Here is a 20363-nt window from a genome sequence, read left to right as displayed (position 1 = left end):
CAAGAGGCATAGTTTGTTATAGATATAGATAATAATATAATTTGTTACAAGTTCCTATCACCCACTGTGTTGTTGTTTTCAGCAGAGCACCAACATTGATATCGAGTTGGCCCAGCAACCGCACGAGTCCCGCCTGCAGGAGCCCCAGTCCAGAACGACCCTTCCCCTCCCCTGACTTCTAACTCCTCCCCCTTGACCTCCTGATTCAAAAAGTCAGCATCGTTGAACAACTCCGTTCTGCAGAAAATTCCGAGCATGATTCTGGTCTGAACAAACACAATGCCCACGTCAAGTTGTCCACACATAAGCCTGGGTAGTTCTGTTAAGCTAGATTTCCGCGTGGGCCTGAGAGGGACGAGTTTTACAAACACGAAAAGTTATAGCTGTAGCTATGGTAACGCTAACAGTCATTTGTTGCTGTTGGACATAACAACAAATATCCTGAAGAATAAAAAGTTCAATAACTTGTTCCAATCTTTATGGGACAAACAGAAATTGGACAGGAGAAAATCAAGGAACAATAAAAGCGTAAGCTTTCCTAGTGGGATACTTCTGCTGTTGATAGTTTGGACGACAATAGGGTTACGGACTGCCCCAGATTGTCCTCTCAGCGGCCAAAATATCATAATAGAACGGACTTTTGACAATGTTACCGACAACCATCCATGCTGACACAAAAAGGCAGTAATGACTTGGTGGTGAAAACCCAGAGCACGCTACATCCTTGCTGACAAAGAAATGCAGTAATGACTTGGTTGTGAATACCCAGAGCATGCTACATCCATGCTGACACAGAAAGGCAGTAATGACTATGCTGTGAACACCCAGAGCAAGATATATCCATGCTGACACAGAAAGGAAGTAATGACTATGCTGTGAACACCCAGAGCAAGATATATCCATGCTGACACAAAAAGGCAGTAATGACTATGCTGTGAACACCCAGAGCAAGCTACATCCATGCTGACACAGAAAGGAAGTAATGACTATGATGTAAACACCCAGAGCACAATACATCCATGCTGACACAGAAAGGCAGTAATGACTATGCTGTGAACACCCAGAGCACGCTACATCCATGCTGACACAGAAAGGAAGTAATGACTATGCTGTGAACACCCAGAGCAAGATATATCCATGCTGACACAGAAAGGCAGTAATGATTATGCTGTGAACTCCCAGAGCAAGATAAATCCATGCTGACACAGAAAGGCAGTAATGACTACACTGTGAACACCCAGAGCACAATACATCCATGCTGACACAGAAAGGCAGTAATGACTTGGTTGTGAATACCCAGAGCACAATACATCAATGTTGACTCAGAAAGGCAGTAATGACTTGGTTGTGAACACAGAACACGATACACCCATGCTGACACAGAAAGGCAGTAATTACTTGGCTGTGAACACAGAGCACAATACATCCATGCGGAAACAGAAAGGCAGTCATGACTATGCTGTGAACACCCAGAGCACGATAAATCCATGCTGACACAGAAAGACAGTAAAGACTTGGTTGTAAACACCCAGAGCACAATACATCCATGATGACACAGAAAGGCAGTAAAGACCTTGTTGTAAACACTAAGAGATCCATACATCCATGGGGTGTGCCACAGCCCGAATTACGCCCACTATTGTGAACAAGGCTCTTATCAATATCAGCTAGGCCAGCATGTCATATCAGCTTCTTGAGCTTCAGGTGAGACCTTACGTGTTAATTATTTTGTTGAAATAGGGGCCGAAATTCAGCCCAATTCTCATCTCAAAAAGTCTATATCCATGATTACTGGCTTGAGTTCTCAATTCATGGTTTCCTGGAAGAAAAAGAATGTTTTGATAGGTTGCAACATTGAATTAATCAGAACTCAAATTCAGCCTTTGGCAATATCCCGAGGCCAGCATATCAGCTCAGCTTCTTGAGCTTCAGGTAAGATCATACAGTGTTATTCATTTTGTCGAAATTGGGGCCAAAATTGAGTCCCATTCCTAATCTTAAACAGTTTATTTTTTCCATAATTACTGGCTCAAGTTCTCAATTCAAGATTTGACCCCAAACAATGTTTTAATAGGTTACAAATTGAGTTTGTTTCCTTATGCAGCTCTATAAGTTAAACCTTTGTGCAATTATCTTGATAGCACTTATTCTATTTTTTTAAATTATGTTTAGCAAAATCTACAACCATTTTCCCAATTAAATTCAAAACACTATGATTTTTTACGAATTGTCCCAATCCAAAAATGGTTAAAATAAACTCTGCACAAAGCTAGTCCCTAGTTATAGCACATATAAAAGATTTTTATCAGAATAACAGGCGAAGTTTAGGGGGGAATATAGGAGTGAACTTGTCTGTCGGTCTTTCGGCCTGTCTGTCGGTCCGTATTAAGTGTCCGCTCTCTAATTCAAATAGTTTTCATCCGATCTTCACCAAACTTGGTCAGAAGTTGTATCTACATGATGTTTAGGCCAAGTTCGAACATGGGCCTTGTCGGGTTAAAAACTAGGGCACGGGGTCACTTGGTGCGTTTTTAACATTCTGCATGTTGTCCGCTCTCTAATTCAAGTAGTTTTCATCCAATCCTCACCAAACTTGGTCACAAGTTTTTTCTAAATGATCTCTAAGACAAGTTTGAACATGGGCCATTCCGGGCCTTAAAAACTAGGTCACCGGGTCACTTTGTGCATTTTTAACATTCAGCATGTTGTCCGCTCTCTAATTCAAGTAGTTTACATCCGATCTTCACCAAACTTGGTCTGAAGTTTTATGGAGATGATCTTAAGGCCAAGTTAGAACATGGGCCTTTCTGGGTGAAAAACTAGGTCAAGGGGTCACTTAGTGCATTTTAAAAATTGAGCATGGTGCCCGCTGTTTTTGTGAAGACGACATGCAAAATATTATGTATCAATGGGGCTTGTGGGGGTATTCGTCACATCTGTGACAAAGCTCTAGTTTGCTTATTTCACTAAGTTTAATTACTATTTTGAACTCACATCTATTGTTTCTTATTAAATACCATACAGTTATATTGTCTCACATTTAAAGTTGTTAAGTCTCAGGTATAAGTCATAAACTGTCACATTTAAAGGTGTGCTGACTCACACTTAAATACTAGTACGTAGATTGTAACATTTAAAGTTGTGTTGTCTCACATTTTAAATTGCTGAGTATCACATTTAAAATTATGTAGTCTCAAATTTAAAGTTCTATAGTCACACAATTAAAGGTGTACTATCTCACATTCTAAATTGCTCAAGTTATGCCTGTTTTTGATTTACAAAAAATAAATACACAACACATGTATAACACCTTGCTACAAAACCAAAAATTCCAATTTCAAGTTGGTGCGCGTAAAAATTGATTCTACGTTATTAAGAAATTCAGCACGAAGACATCTTGCGTCAGACTACCAAGCCTCCTATCAATATCTCCTTCCATGTTGGCTTCATCAACACTTCCAACAGAGCCTTGGTGAGTTCGACTTCCGTCTCAGCATCGATGTCGCTTAGCAACAATTGGATGATAGGCGTCGACAAATTAGGCCGGACAAGTCGCTCAAACTGAAACGATCTGATCCAACAGGTAGAGCAGGCATTGCGTGACACGTCCGTTAATGTGACTGACCTCATTATGTTGTTCTCGAATAATGTGAACCTTAGGCCTGGAGAGCTGTTTGCGATTGACGCCATTCAACAACAGTTGTTGTTGGCAATTCTCGGGTTTGGGGTGGCGACTTTGGCGTCAGGACTCGCTCCATCTCTGTCCATGGCCCAGTCGCAGCAGCAGCAACAAGAAAAATGAGTAGTATCTTATGGGTGTTCTGGGATATGGGGCTTCATGTATGTGCTTAAAGTGTCATCCCAGATTAGCCTGTGCAGACTGCACATACATAAAGTCCTATTAAAGTGTCATAGTCTTATTAAAGTGTCATCTCAGATTAGCCTGTGCAGACTGCACATACATTAAGTCCTATTAAAGTGTCATCCCAGATTAGCCTGTGCAGACTGCACACACATTAAGCCCTATTAAAGTGTCATCCCAGATTAGCCTGTGCAGACTGCACATACATTAAGCCCTATTTTCCCAGAATGAGACTCGTATACTTCACTTTACATCAGTATTTTATGTGCCTGAAAAGTTCCTAGCATAAAATGGGAATTATGTGCTTTTACATTGATCACACTTAGTAAATAAAATGCAAATAGCACTTGATCTGATATCAATTTTAATCATAGAAGGTAAGGGCATTAAGTTTTGTATAATTTCGACCAAAATTAAGCCCCTGAACCAAAAGTTTATCCTTGCATAAAAATCTGCTTTAATTGTTAAATTATATTTAATTTTAGTAAAATAATTATGTTAAAGCCTTCAGCTCATTTTAAAAGTCTTTTCGTCATTTATTTTCAACGTTTATTTAAATTCTTGGATTTTGTTTTAAGAGCCTGTTCCTACAGGAACCTATACAATCATAGATCGGTACCTAGCTGAACAACAGGCTGTATGGTCTGCTGGTCCCAGACGCCCAGTGACACTTCCTGGCCCAGGACCTTGGGGCAAATGCTCAACTATACCTACCCGCAGGGTGGAGCCACTCTGAACCTGGGGCTCCATACTTTCTTGGCCAGGGGCCAAGTTTACCTTGTCAATAAGGTACATGTAGGTTGGTAATGTACATGTAATTAACTATTTATAACATGCAGTGTTTCACTCCAAATTTTAATTCAAACAGTTTGTGTTAAATATTGATAAAACTCTATCCTGGCTTCTAACTTAAACAAATCATTTATGTAAGTGTTAAATATTTATCCCCACGCTTTTTGAAAAAAAGGTGGGGATATTGTGGTGATCTCCGCCGTCCGTCCGTCCGTCTGTCCGTCCGTCTGTCCGTCCGTCTGTCCGTCCGTCCTGGCCACTATCTCCTCCTACACTAAAAGCACTAGAACCTTGAAATTTACACACATGGTAGCTATGAGCATATGTGCGACGGTGCACTATTTGGAATTTTGATCTGACCCCTGGGTCAAAAGTTATAGGGGTTGGGGTGGGGCCGCGTCAGAAATTATCACTCATTTTTTTAGGTTATTTTACATTTACTTCTTTATTTCTACACCGATTCACTTCAAATTGATACTGGACCTCACCTATGACAATACGGTCAATCTCAACCATGCATGGCCCCATTCCCAACCCTGGGGCGCCCCGCCCACATAGGCCACACCCACCAAAAATTTCCATTTACTATAATTTTTTCATTTCTACACGGATTCACTTCAAATTGATACTGAACTTTTGTTATGACATTAGGGTCAATCTCAACTATGCATGGCCCCAATCCCAACCCTGGGGCGCCCGCCCACATAGGCCACACCCACCAAAAAAATCCATTTACTATAAAAAAAAATTAGGTTATTTTACATTAACTTCTTCATTTCTACACTGATTCACTTCAAATTGATACTGAACCTCTCTTATGACAAAACGGTCAAACTCAACTATGCATGGCCCCGTTGCCAACCCTGGGGCGCCACGCCCACATAGACCACACCCGCCCAAAATTGCCTTTTACTATAATTTCTTCATTAATACACTGATTCACTTCAAATTGATACTGAACCTCTCTTATGACAATACGGTCAATCTCAACTATGCATGGCCCCATTACCAACCCTGGGGCACCCCGCCCACATAGGCCACACCCTCCCAAAATTGCCTTTTACTATAACTTCTTTATTTTTACACCCATTCACTTCTAATTGATACTGAACTTCTCTTATGACAATACAGTCAATCTCAACTATGCATGGCCCCATGATCAACCCTGGGGCGCCCTTGGGTCAAACATGCGGCGTGGGGATACGCGTCGGCCTCTGCCGCGCCATTTCTAGTTATAATAGCCGCCATTTGTATTGCCTTGAAAGGGCTCAGTGGGGGGAGGCGTACACATGTGTACTTGTCTGCAATTCTACCCGTCCTTACTTTCATCCTTATGTCCGTCCCACCTTTCTAGTGTTGCACATAACTTATTATAATAATAAATATTAGTTCCAGAGGGACACAAAATGTTTGTATCAAGTGTACAATATATAGAAGGCTATGTTTGTATCAAGTGTTTAGTTTAAAGCCCATTTGTATCAAGATCCTTCAAACATACTTTATTTCTTAAATATTGTTATCACTCAAACGACATTGATTTACTTCTTATATAACTGATGCCATTTCAGAATGCAATTAAATTATTTTGTTTACAGGGACACATTCCTTGGATGCCCTAAGGTTTCTCTATCTGTTCACAAAGGCTTTATACTCACAAGTTCAAGCCCAGTGAGCGGATGTTCACATTATCAAACTCTGCATATCAATAGGTAAGTCACCTTGCAATTGCAAAACTGGCCACTGTGGCAAAGCATTCAGGAGACCCAGTCGTAATAGCCTGAACCTTTTGATGCAATAAAGCTTTCACAAATACCCAATAGGTATAACCCACTACAAACTGGGGTTTCTGCTCTTCAATAAATTGACCAGTTTATCTAATCTAAGTTTAAGGGTTCAGCCACAAACTACTTTATCTTATAAAGAAATGTGAAGACAGTGCACAAGTTCAAAGCTAAACCCTCAAATTTGCATTTAAAATTTAACATCTAGAGTTATATTAAACTCAAAACCACAACAACAACAACAGCAAACAATTTCTCAGCAGGTACCAACATATCTGACTCTTTCACTCTTTACAAAATCATGTTCCATATGAACTGTAAATATGGTTCTTAAACTAACATTGAATTACAAAGAGGGATCAGTGCTGTTCGTACCTTTTAGTTTAGGGGGGTATACAGGAGTGTACTTGTCGGTCTGTTTGTCGGTCTGTCCGTATTAAGTGTCCGCTCTCTAATACAAGTTGTTGTCATCCAATCTTCACCAAACTTGGTCAAAAGTTGTATCTAGATGATCTCTAGGCCAAGTTTGAACATGGGCCATGAAGGCAAAAAACAAGGTCACGGGGTCACTTAGTGCGTTTTACACATTCAGTTTGGTGTCCGCTCTCTATTTCGATTACTTATCATCCGCTCTTCACCACACTTGGTCAGGCTTTTTATATAGATAATCTCTAGGCCATGATCGAACATGGACCATGCTGGTCCAAAAACTAGGTCATGGGGTCACTTAATGCGTTTTACACTTTCAGTTTGGTCTCTGCTCTCCATTTCAAGCACTTATCATCCCCTCTTCAAAAAACTTGGGCAGAAGTTTTATTTAGATGATCTTTAGGTCATGTTCGAACATGGGCCATGCCGTGCGAAAAACTAGGTCACGGGGTCATGGGTGCGTTTTACACATTCAGCATGGTGTTCCCTATTTCAAGTTATTTTCATCCGCTCTTCAGGTGGGGGAGTTCGTCACGTCTGTGTCAAAGCTCAAGTTTTTTTAAAGTTAATATCTTCTTGAGAGAGTATTGTGTTGCCAGGGTTGAACCCGCATTTTGATACTTGATAATTTTTATGAAATGCTAGTAAATTCTTAAAAATAGTTGTCTTAATTGACACATGACATACTTAATTGCAGAATCCCGGATATCAAAGCGTTGAGCTTGTTCTTGAAGCATTTGCACCAGCAACAGTCATCATATCGAGTTACTGGCATCTCTATGGTGTGGAACCCTCCGTCTTTAAACATCATAACAGCACATGAACCAGTGGCAGTCATCATCTCAAGATTCTGGTATATCCATGGTGCAGGACCCTCGGTCTGCAAAGATCATGCAGAGCGAACCTCAGGTGAGTATTCAAGTCGTGTGAATGTTTTTAGCATGCCCCCAAGTCCACAGATGTGTAGATTCATGTAGATTTACCTGTGTCCGTCCATACGTGCATCCAGTTGTTGAATTTGTATGTCAAGTCTAAACTCAAAAAGTATTGCTTCTAGTTTGATTAAAACAAAGATATTTGCAAAACTGTGAACTTGCCTTCTTTTGTATTTTGGTTCTTTTTCTTTTACATAAGTGGAATTTTGAGACTAAAGTAAAATGTGGGTGCATGGTGGCAAACCCTTTTTACTACTTCTCAAAAGATATTTGAGTCCAATGGCAAAATGTATCTTCATCAAATCCTAATCCAAATTGTTTGGTAATAAAATGGTCATACTTCAATATAAATATGTATTATCAATTATTATTTTATAAATAGTCTCAGGACCTTCATTTCCTCTATGGATTCAAATCAGATTAGTTATAAAACCTTGAAATACCAAGTCATGTGCTTGTTCTTGTTTTTTTTCATCGGTATCAAAAATAAAATGAAATACTGGCGTTTACAGTAACAAGTGTTTCTTTTTCAGATGCCGTTTGACGAAATCAAACCATCCAATCACAAACACAGCCTGTTGCAGCAGTTGTTACCATATTGACCCCAGTCAAACCTAAGAAGTCCATAGATAAATACTTTTTTAGATGTGCTAGTCTTTACGTACCTCCTGGTTTGTTCAGCACTTACTCTGACTCTTTGAATTTAATGACGGGTGAAAATGAATGACCTTGTTCAGTTCGAAATGACACATCACAACAATTCAAGTGGAAAGCCAGAAAGTCATGTCAACAGCCACATTTTGTATGTGTAACAGCCAAGTTGTTTTCAAAGAAAAACAATATTTTACATTTTATTTTTTATTTGACCAATGTTTCATGGGAATTATGATGCTGTCAGTCTCTTTATGTTGAAAGTTTTGGTTAAAAATAGAATGTTAATTTTTTTTTAAAGCACACATATTGCATTTATATCCAATGTCTTTGTCTGTATAATGAATTTTTCACTACATATTTTGATCCTTATAATGGTAAATGTATGGAAAAAACAATTTTATCAAAGATATTCTAAGATTGTCAAGTCTGTTTAAATGATGCTGGTAACTTTGACAAAATTGAAAAAAAGGAGTATTTTCATATTATAAGATATGTTTCAGTTTTCTGTTTTTACCCGTAATATAGATAAGCTAATTTAATGAATTGTTCACGAAGGTTTATAACTTTTACGCTTCAGGTTTTTCTGTCTTTTAATCCTTCCGAAAACAATACTAGTCAATTTGCTGATTTGGGTCGGTATTCGATCATGAATCTTGTTTAGTAGCATACTATTTCATTGGAATAATAATGCATTCTGGGAAAAATTATTTAATCTAACTAAAATTATTGATTCTGTAAATACCACTTTGTTGATTTCAATGGATATTGTTTGTAAAATTAATATAGTATGACTATTGCGTGTTTGGGAAAGCTTTTAATGAAACTGAGTATTATAAAAAACAAAAAAACAAATAAAGAGTTTTATGAAAATTGTCAAAACTTATTATTGTTAATTTGTGTTGTTAGATCATAGATGTGTATGCTCACAATTGTTAAACTTTGTTTTTGGACACAATAGTTTATTATGCGTATCCTCTTTAATAAGTGAGTAACTTAATCAAGATTTATTGATCACTGTATATATTCTGTAGGTATATTTTGCCATTTATACATAAAGCAACTGTAGAACAATTGTATTTTAAATGTAAATTATTCTTGTATTGTTGCCATTTGTATAATATAAACTAACTGTTTACCTTAGTTTGTAAAAACCTTTGTAAAAAAAACATTTCCTGTGTGAATGCTCATATATGTATCAAACTGTTAAAATAATGCACAGTACCAGAAAAAATAGTCAATTACACAGTAAGGGAAAGTGTTGTCATATGCTAACAATTGTATAAAATTGCAATTGTCTCTATTTGTAATAATAGAGAGCAATATTATTTGCTTAAAAAATAAAGATGTCTGCTTTGTAAATTAATAATTGTGTTTACATCTCAACATAACACGTAAATACATTAAAGTCTAAAAGGATTTTTTTGAATAAACACTTAAATAAATATATGTGCGTGTATACGCTGAATAAAAAAAATTTACATTTCATTTAGTTTTGTAACAGCGCATTTGACCTTTCACGTTGACCATCCCACACTTGCTGTCAGTGCAGTGCCTTCATTAGGGTCATTTTTATACTCCTGGTAGGGTGGCATATAGCAGTTGAACTGTCCGTCAGTATGTCAGTCTGTCCTTTTGTCCGAAAAAAACTTAAACATTGGCCATAACTTTTTGAATATTGAAGATAGCAACTTGATATTTGGCATGCATGTGCATCTCATGAAGCTGCACATATTGAGTGGTGAAAGGTGAAGTTCAAGGTCATCCTTCAAAGTCAAATGTCAAATTTATGGCGTCTGTCCGTCCGTCCAAAACTTTAACATTGGCCATAACTTGTTCAATATTGAAGATAGCAACTTGATATTTGGCAGCCATGTGTATCTCATGGAGCTACACCTTTTGAGTGGTAAAAGGTAAAGGTCATCCTTGAAGGTCAAAGGTCAAAAAAATAATCAAAGTGGTGTTCCTATGAAGCTGCACATTGTGAGTGGTTCAAGGTCAAGGTCATCAGTCAAGGTCATCCTTCAAGGTCAAAGGTCAAAAAAATAATCCAAAGCGGCGTTCTCATGAAGCTGCACATTGTGAGTGGTGTGAGTTCAAGGTCAAGGCCAACCGTCAAGGTCATCCTTCAAGGTCAAAAGTAAAAAAAAAATCAAAGCGGCGTCCTCATGAAGCTGCACATTTTGAGTGGTGGACGTTCAAGGTCAAGGTCATCCTTCAATGTCAAAGGTAAAAAAAAAATCAAAGCGGCGCAATAGGGGGCATACTGTGTTTCTGACGAACACATCTCTTGTTTGTAAATATCCCACTGTTTAAGTTCAGCAAATGTTTTCAGACCAGATTTCCTTAAACTTGGGGGTGTTATTATTTTACTTTTATTGAATGCATGAAACATGTGTGTTCCGTTGTTGAATAGCTAAACATAGCTTGATGTGTGTAGATTGTGTGACAAATGTTGATCAAATTGTTACATAGAAAAAAACACAATCTTAGTTAACTTGTATGTGTTAATTACCAAACACAAATATAAGTATTTTGTAGCAATATAAGTATTGTCTTTATTTGAAATACAGAATGAAATGCAATTTTAAAATCATGTCTTTATATGTTCATCTTCTCCAAATAAGCATTTTGAATAAGCAAATATAATATCTCTATGGAAAGTATCTGTAGGCCCCATGCAATCGATTGTGTACCTCATATTGACCAGGGTCTTTCTAAATTATTTCAGGATTGTTTATCCCTGTCTGAATTGTGTAAATAGCTTCAACATCGTGAGATATCTGTTAAGAGGATTTCAATATTAAAATAGTATCTTAGCTGTAACCGTACATCTGTTGCATTTTTTTTAACATGTTTATATGTTGTGGCTCACTGAGTTTTATATTGTTTATAATCTTGCATATTTAATTGTGTTTTATAAGACAAACATCATTATACTGATTATGTTGTTTTTGTCCAACATTTCTATGTATACAAGTTGTATGTAAATAATTAAATATGTTTATGTTGATGATATGTATTTCCCAATATAAGTTTGATGTTGAACTCTCAATAAACGACGTGTTTTGCCAATTAAATCCCGAATGATTGTCTTGTCACTTATATATAACTTGCCTCTATTGAACATGGGGAGCTCATTTTGTTTTATTTTGACTGTCATTCCGTCTGTTAGTCCTCCAGCACACTTTAACCTCATGCATAATTTACCATATCAATCATTGACAACAATACAAAATATAAAATCTCCATAGGAATAATGAAACTCCGGAGGCGGTATCCGATAAAACAGTACTTACACCCACTTATCTCTTACCTAAGACAAGCGACTAATTGCCTATACAACACAGGGCAATACCAAGGACATACCTTGAACCATTAACATAATTAAAACTAAAACACGGTCTTGGGTCATGTCTATATCAATCATGTGGGATTTCCATTGTTATTAAGTTTATTAATGTAACTACATGTACATGTAAAATATAACAGTAAACAAATGAGGAATGTATGGTAAAACACTGTCATGCCAAGATGTTAGCTTTCAGTATATAAATACCTTAATGCTGCTTAATTTATGCTTTTTATTGTACTATTGGTGAAATAACTCGCTTAATAATGGTTATTAAACGAATATGTTAAATCAGTAGGAACGTACCTAATTCTATACTTATACAATTCTATTATCGTAATATTTGTTTTAATACTGTCTATAGTACACTTGCTATACAGGTAAAAGTAAATAAGTTAACAACCTTGAAAATAAAGAGGGCAGCTATCACAACTTACGAATATCTTTAAAAAATATATAATTACAAGGATTATTAACATTCAACAAATAGGTCTGTTTAGGCTGTATTATACATTTTCTAACACGGTTTTATGCTATTTGTATATGACCCGGAACCTACCTACAAATACATAACATCAATATAAACTGCCTTATTTATTTTAAAGTGTAAGCACACAAGCTAAATATATTCTAATACATTATATTAATACATTTTAATAACCCACTTAAAATGAACATGGCCCATGTTTCAGACTGCACCAATTTGTATTTTTCATTGACAAAACACACATGCACAATCTTATAAACTCACGTAAAGCCGTCAGATATAACTTTGAGGAGACTTAAGATAGCAAAACATTGACACCAGTTGCAGAAAGATAAGCATAATATGTCGAACTGACTTCTTACAACACAACATCTGTATTGACTTTGGCAGTTTGTATATGATCACTTCCGGGTGAAATAATGGGCTTAATAATGTTCAATATAGGCTCATCGTACTTCATGTATAGCGATTTTGTATTTAAAGGGACTTTTACAACTTTGTGGTATAGGTTGAAACATATTTACAAGAACACTGTAAATCAGATAGCGAAATAACACAATTGACACATGATCATAATGAACAAACATATGCGTGTATGAGAAATAATTATAATAAATTGATAAAACAAGAAAAAGTAACACGGCAAAGCATTTTGATTATTTGAAGGGCTTCTGTTTCTTTATGTTATGAATACAGTGTTTTATTTTTTGTAAAAGTTCGGATGAACAAGCTCTTACAGTGACAGTCTGTTTTAATCTAAAGGTAAGGGGTTCAAGCCCAGGTAGGAATAACGATTATGTCGGTGTTTTTGTTAAATTAAAATTTGTCTTTTAGCTCCACTGGCAAAAGCTCAGAGGGGCTTATGTCATGGTCCTGTGTCCGTCATGCGTGCGTCCGTGCGTTCACTTTTCCTTTAAACATCTACTCCTAAACTATTGGTCCAATTCTGATAAAATTTCTCAGGAATGTTCCTGGGGTGAACCTCTTTCAAATTTGTTCAAATTATGCCCCTGAGGTTAAATTTGACCCTGGCGCGGGGGTCACAAAATTGAAAATTTGCTTATATAAGGCCTATTTTGTGAAAATTTTCAAATCTTTCGTCCATAACCATTTGGCTTAGGGCTCTCAAATTTGGTATGTAAAGACATCTAATAGTCCCTACCAAATTTGTTCAAATTATGCCCATGGGATCAAATTTGACCCTGCCCCGGGGGTCTCAAAATTAAACATATGCTTATATTGGGTCTATTTTGTGAAAACTTAACAAATCTTATCGTCCATAACCATTGGGCCTAGGGCTATCAAATTTGGTTCAATGTTCATCCCTAGCAATACCTTAATCTTGAATATTAAAAGATACACATTTAAAAATGAGTGATCCTGAAAAAGAAATTTGAAACCACATTAATCAACAAAATATTAAGGTAAATAAAATAATATTAGATGCCGGTATATGAACAAAATATTTGAATAACATACACGTATACAGATGAGCCGCTAATTAGCTGAGGGTAGTTGCAATGAAAACTACTGTGTCAACAAATCAATTAAATTGAGCATGGCTCTGGGAAAACCGGGCTTAATGCATGGTGCGATAAGTGTCATCACAGGACTGCATAGGCTTAACGCATTGTGTGTTTAGTGTCGTCCCAGGACTGCACAGGCTTAATGCATTGTGTGTTTAGTGTCGTCCCAGGACTGCACAGGCTTAATGCATGGTGCGATAGGTGTCATCACAGGACTGCACAGGCTTAATGCATGGTGTGATAAGTGTCGTCCTAGGACTGCACAGGCTTAATGCATGGTGCGATAGGTGTCGTCACAGGACTGCACAGGCTTAATGCATTGTGCGATAGGTGTCGTCACAGGACTGCACAGGCTTAATGCATTGTGCAATAGGTGTCGTCCCAGGACTGCACAGGCTTTATGCATGGTGCAATAGGTGTCGTCCCAGGACTGCACAGGCTTAATGCATTGTGCGATAGGTGTCGTCACAGGACTGCACAGGCTTAATGCATGGTGTGATAAGTGTTGTCCCAGGACTGCACAGGCTTAATGCATGGTGTGATAAGTGTCATCCCAGGCAGGCTTAATGCATGGTGCGATAGGTGTCGTCACAGGACTGCACAGGCTTAATGCATGGTGTGATAAGTGTCGTCCCAGGACTGCACAGGCTTAATGCATGGTGCGATAAGTGTCGTCCCAGGACTGCACAGGCTTAATGCATTGTGTGTTTAGTGTCGTCCCAGGACTGCACAGGCTTATCAGGGAAGATGCTTTCTGCACAGATTGGATTTGTGTTTAAATAAAAAAAATCATAAAAGCGGAAAGTTTAATCCCTGTTATGACAAGGATAATTTGGGGATTACCGGAATAAACCCCCTTCGGAAGAAACCCCCTTCCCTAAAAACGGCATAGCGGAAGAAACCCCCTTTCACATTTTGCATACGCGGAAGAAACCCCCTCGCTAGTTTTGCATAGGCGGAACAAACCCCCTTCGAGTTTTCAGACAGGCGGAATAAACCCCCTTCGTGTTTTCAGAGAGGCGAAATAAACCCCCTTCCTAAGTGTTAAGTCTTTCCCGCAGAGGTAGTAAAATCCCGACTCGAACGATTCCCCAATACATCCGTTTCAACCCGACTCTATTACTGCATGCTTGCTACTTTTCAAGTTTATATTCATTTCCCGATAATCCCGTTCATAACATTTTTAAAGCACTTTCTGGTAAATATTAACGATAAAAGCTCTCAATAATTTCTTTAACACAAACCTTGCCATTTTTCGGCGTAAGCTGAATAAGCCAGCTTTTCACCCTGACTTGACCTTTGTAAGTGTCCAATAATACTCAAATAAAATTTCCCGCGGCTAGGTACAAATGAATACACTTCATTTATTCCATTGGCTGATTTGAGTATAACACCAGAACATTGGAAACATATCCGCGTCTTTGTAACACTGTTTTACTGCATGAAACAATTTTATCTCTAATGAAAAGGCCCAATAGATAGAACAGTTTTACAATCAATTTTCGACATAAATACAGTTTGTGCGTTCACCTTTTATTTTCAGAGAATTACCAGCGCAAAAGCGTTTAACTAAAGGCTATGTTGTCATATTTAGTACTTACTTGCATTGCATTTCAACCCGCGATGTTTCGGGTCAATACGCGGTCATTTTGTGAAAGTCAGAGTTTATATACAGTTCATCACCGGAGTTCGCAAAAGGGGTTGCGATCATTGTGTCTTACTGACAATAACGTAGTGACTGTAATGCATTGCATTCCAATCCGCAAGGTATCAAGGTCAGTGTGCGGTCAGTTGCAGAAATCTTTATATAAACGCCGTCTCGTAAACTTTGTGCACTTGAAGTCTGTTTTGATCAGAAAGATACTAAATAAAGATATTCGGCGATATCATTGTGGTATGTCAATCATCGATTTTTAATATGGTTTCAAAATTTGCATGATAAGGACCGATTTTGATAAAATTAATTAGAAATATTTATCCATTTAGACCAGTTTATTAAGCATGACCACAATAATTCGCTATACTATAATTATGCAATTAAATAAGATTCGAATATTGCCGGCTGACCTATATGCACTCGTTTATTTTCATGTTTCTTGTGTTTTTCTATTCTGTAAATATAGATATCTGAGTAATAATATCACATAAAGCAAAATAAGCCACGAAATCTGGCGCAACACCCCGTAATTGATTTGCTTATGATGTAGCTAACAACTGCGCAGAAAAAAGGCATCCGCTACTTTTTATCTCATAGAGATAACTTTTGATCGTTCATAAACATCGACCACAATCAACGCCGTATATCTTTTTTTAAAGATATTTCTTGTTTCTCTTGTATCAAATACATTTCGGCATAAGTGACTATTAATAGACTTGATAAAATATTCCCTCCGAACATGCATCAATCCCCTGACTAGTTGTGTGCTTGTTACAACGCTCAATACACCCACGCTTTCTATGCTGCATAATTGTCGCGCCCTTTTTATTGAGAAAAAGATCAAGCAAGCATATACTAGAAAACATTAAAAATTTGTTGTTGCAAAAAAGGACACGCATTTCATGATAAAACAGGCATTTATTTACATTTATTTACAAAGATCTCAAACAAGCATATATTAAAAAGCAATAAACAATTTGTTGTTGAAAAAAGACACACATTTATTTAAGATTAACAGGCATATATTTACATTTATTTACAAAGATAAAATAATTCCCTAAAATCACACAATTATAGCCGAATGCTAATGTAATTAAACAAAACTGTACATAACTTCACACGAGCCGCAAAGGCGCCGATCATGACACAACTTCTCATCATTATCTACAATAGCCGGTATATTAGAGGACCTTTTATATAATTAAATGAAGGTGCTAAAATCTATTTCCAAACTGTTATGTGCTGAGTAAAGAGGTGTACCGGCCGTATGTTCACAAGTTGTTAATGATGAGATGCTCGTGTGAATTTGTCTTGCACTCGTTTCAGTGAGATTATACCATTTTATATGCGTTAACTGTACTAGATTGATAAAAATAACAAAAAATACAAAATTAGCGCCCAGAGCCGATAGTGACGAAGATATTTCGTACATATTTTTTCCTTCAATAACCGAAGCATTCGTCTTAAAAAAAAATTGAATCATGCAATCATGCTTCCCGGGAACTTTCTGAAAATGAAGGTGAATTTCTGTAAACAATTACCGTGCGTTTGAATGTAACTAAATCGTCTGGAAGGGGGTTTGTTCCGCTATGGAAGGGTGTTTCTTCCGCCTATGCAAAACTAGCGAGGGGGTTTCTTCCGCCTATGCAAAACTAGCGAGGGTGTTTCTTCCGCGTATGCAAACTTTGAAAGGGGGTTTCTTCCGCCCTGCCGTTTTTAGCGAAGCGTTTTTCCGTACACCTAATTTGGGCCGACACTTCATGCACTTTCATGTAGCCCAATAATCCCATTTATGTGAATTGTTTAAGGAAGTCTCTTATCAAAATCCTGTCTTGGGGAAAGTGTCGTCCCTCGTTAGCCTGTGCGGAATGCGTAGGCTAGTCCGGGACGACGCTTTACACACACATTATGCCTTTACTGACAGAGCAAGGCTAGTTTTTATACCTTAACGGTTGATTACATTTTAATGTTTCTGCTATTTACAAATCAAGCTAGTAACATTCATATAGAATATAGTATGTTTGGCTTTGTTGTGATATTTCATTATGTCCGTAAACCAAAAATAATGCCCACAGTAACATTTTAATCGAGCATTTCAAGGAATTGAAACACAAGTACATTTTTTTGTCTTTTAACAATTATTTTGTTATGAGTGATAACAGTGGATATTATCAAATGCTAAACCTTGCCCCTATTCAGTATTTTTTACATAATAAAAACAATTCTAGCCCTGTGCTATATAATGCTTATATTCAACCATTTATTTTTCTCTAGGTTATAGCTTGGTGTGCTATTTTAAATTAATTGATCAATCAGATATTTATCAATTTACTTTTTCTTTTAATTAGGTAAATAAGTCAACTTTCCTGTATCAATTTGTAGAGAACGCCCACTATCCTCATTCGGTAAAATATTTGCGATAACTTACTTTAATAATGAATTGCATAAATCATCATTCCCAACAGGTGTTTGGTTCTAAAAAAAATTTATGAGGAAAACTTTACTGCTGTCACTTGCTTTCTTAATGAATTGCAAAACTCGACATCTCCAAGTGTTTTGTATCTATTGCTTTTTGTCCCCCACCTGGTGAAACTTGAGGGGACTTATGGTTTGCGCTCCATCTGTCAGTCTGTCTGTCTGTTTATCTGTCAGTCCGTCACACTTTTCTGAATCCTGCGATAACTTTAAAAGTTCTTCATATTTTTTCATGAAACTTGCAACATGGATAGATGGCTATATGGAGACTATGCATGTCATTTCATTGTGTTCCTACGTCGAGAATTCTGGTTGCTATGGCAACAAATATAAAAAATACTAACAATGGTGGAGTTTCACCGGTAGGGGATAATATTGATTGGCAATCTCTTTTTATGTGGGAATCTTTACAAGTGAGCAACCAAAGAGTTTTACTTGTATCAAATAACCACAGCTAGTGTTCTTTCCTTATCAGTATGGCTGTTATTATTTGTGTTTGTTTTCATGTAAGATTTTATGATGAATGAAACAATGTTGAGAAAAAGTTTGAATTGTTTATTTGAGCCTGGCTCTGGGAAAAACTGGGCTTTATGCATGTGCGTAAAGTGTAGTACCAGATTAGCCTGTGTAGTCTGCAAAGGCTAATCAGGGGCGATACTTTCTTGGGCTCTTAAATCATATATTGTTATTTGTATAGGGTGTAAACAAAATTGGTATGTATACCAAAAGGAAAGACATTATGGTACATCATAAGTAATAAATATATTTTTGGTACCAAAATCTTGTTTTGCAGATATATTAAACATGCTGTTTTTATAGTATAAATATTGTATGTGTGTCATGTCATATTTGTTTATTGTATATAATGTTACAAAATCAAATAAATTGTTTTGTTTGTATGGATAAAAAAAACAACACACGACTGTGTGTTCAGAGATGTGTTCTGATATAGGTGACCGTAGGCTAACCCTCTGTCCATCATCATGTCTGTCTGTCAGTTCGTAGGTCCGTCCACAAATTTATCCACACAATTTGTTTGACGGGGAGGGCTTTTAACTAAAATGGCTTGACAACAAAGCTGATAAATATTTGTTCTAAATATGTTTAATGTATACATGATTTAACTTTGTGTTTGAAGTGGGAAATGATTCAATATGTTAAAAGTTAGTATTATCAATACATATTTTCTATTCCTAAGTATTCAAAACAAACAAAAACTTCGACAACAAAAGGGAAGCGTATTTTTGTCATAAATGAATGTGGATGTTTGAATTTAAATGGCGTTTATGTAAGTATTCCACTTAAATGTGTACTAATCGAGTCACTGTTGGTACATGCTAGTGTACATATCCCAAGGAACCTTAATTAACATAACGACATAGTCACATAGTTTAAGTTTCCCGCGCACTGCGTTATCAGCAGACGCCGCTATCACGGCCTGTGCGTTAACAACCTCTATGTAGTTTCTATAGGCCGCGGTTTCGCAGCTAGTGACGTCATCGTGCTGGAAAAACACCAGCCGGTACGTGTCCACCAGAAGTCCCGACTGTGTAGCTTTTGACACATCTGCTGTAGTACGAAATTCGACGACCCAGCGGTATACGACACCTGGTCGCGATGACCGGATATCGAGGGGATCGAACTGGATACTTCGCACCGGAACGTTGAGTTGAGTCTGTAATAGGTAATGCACCTGTTCGTGATTTTATTAGTAGTGGTTGTAGTAGGGGTAGTAGTCATAGCAGCAACAGCAGCAATAGCGGTAGACGCAGTAATAGTAGTATTACTGGATATACCAGAGACGTAGATAATGTTATCTACGTCTCTGGATATACTGAGTGTTGTAGTAGATGCATTTTTTATTTAATTTTCCTCATAATTATTATTAGAAGTAATACTAGCAGCAGCAACAGTGGTTATTGCAGTTATTTCTATCGTATACAGAATTCTATTCTCTTACGCAAGATGAAATTTTTAAAACTGAACTCCACATATAAACGCTACAAATCGGTATAAAGTAAGAACATGTCAACCTAGATTATAAAACTCCAAACGTTCGGAGCGTTAGGATCGCGCGCTATTTTCGTACGCCTTCATTCCTTATTTACTTTCATTTTTAAACCCTTTTTTCTATCGTATACAGAATTCTTTTCTTCTAATCAAGATGTACATCATGTAGTTTTAAAATCCGAACTCCATTAATAAACGCTACAAATCGGTATAAAGTACTAACATGTAAACCGTAAATCTAGATTCTAAAACGGTATGATATTTGCAAAAGTTAAAGTTATAACTCGCTGCCCAAATCAGAAAAAAACTTTATATATATATTTATATATCTGAAAGCTACGAAACGTAGGCTCTCTAATGATATATGGGTACATCCAAATGTATAACCACGGCGCTTCGATGTGCG

General features: G+C 37.1%; 1 protein-coding gene across 10 annotated transcripts in view; it reads left to right on the top strand.

The window, feature by feature from the left end:
* Positions 1-20363, top strand: part of LOC127863181 (uncharacterized) — a 397789-nt gene that overhangs the window by 253759 nt on the left and 123667 nt on the right. For 3 of the 10 annotated variants that reach the window (XR_008040954.1, XR_008040953.1, XR_008040955.1), the window contains 2 exons: positions 7562-7773; positions 8333-11530. The exons of 3 other annotated variants lie outside the window; for them this stretch is intronic. The gene's annotated coding sequence lies outside the window, so the exon portion shown is untranslated. Of the gene's footprint in view, positions 1-82; positions 1705-1748; positions 1933-3377; positions 3584-4440; positions 4662-6249; positions 6364-7561; positions 7774-8332; positions 11531-20363 lie in introns of those variants that run through there. 4 more of the 10 variants (XM_052402581.1, XM_052402583.1, XM_052402582.1 and 1 more) reach the window with 3 other exon arrangements.

Source organism: Dreissena polymorpha, unplaced genomic scaffold (genome assembly GCF_020536995.1).
Source record: "Dreissena polymorpha isolate Duluth1 unplaced genomic scaffold, UMN_Dpol_1.0 chrUn002, whole genome shotgun sequence".
NCBI lineage: Eukaryota > Metazoa > Mollusca > Bivalvia > Myida > Dreissenidae > Dreissena > Dreissena polymorpha.
Note: the sequence above shows the minus strand (reverse complement) of the source record. Positions and strands in the feature narration are given on the sequence as shown.